Source organism: Penaeus monodon, chromosome 15 (assembly GCF_015228065.2).
Source record: "Penaeus monodon isolate SGIC_2016 chromosome 15, NSTDA_Pmon_1, whole genome shotgun sequence".
NCBI lineage: Eukaryota > Metazoa > Arthropoda > Malacostraca > Decapoda > Penaeidae > Penaeus > Penaeus monodon.
Window position 1 is genome coordinate 37,093,634 of NC_051400.1, and position 459 is coordinate 37,094,092.

Consider the following 459-nt stretch of genomic DNA (forward strand, 5'->3'; position numbering starts at 1 on the left):
AATTGATATGACTTAATTTTAGCAACTGCTTTGTCACATAGTTTTCCTGAGACTTCATTATCATGCAACTCCTCCAAAATTTTAACATATTTGTTACATTTCCATTGAATAGTTTATGCAAGAAACACAGAAAACTGATTATAAAAATACATTAAACACAAAATTCTGTGTTCTTATAAATACCTACAATGAAAAAATCTTAAATGTTCACACAGACCAATACTGCCTCCTACTCATACCTTGTTTTTTCCAGAAACTAATATTTAATTTTAAAGGAACCATTGACAAAGGGAAGGGAAAGTGGCATTTCTACATGGGTGATAGCAGCCCTCCCCCTCCCAATTCTTACTACACATTAATAGCACAACCAGGGGAAAATGGCACTCTCTCCCCTGTACTGAATTCATTCTAGTAATGACCCTGAGATGGGGGAGAAAGGATGAAGAGCAGGAGGGCGTG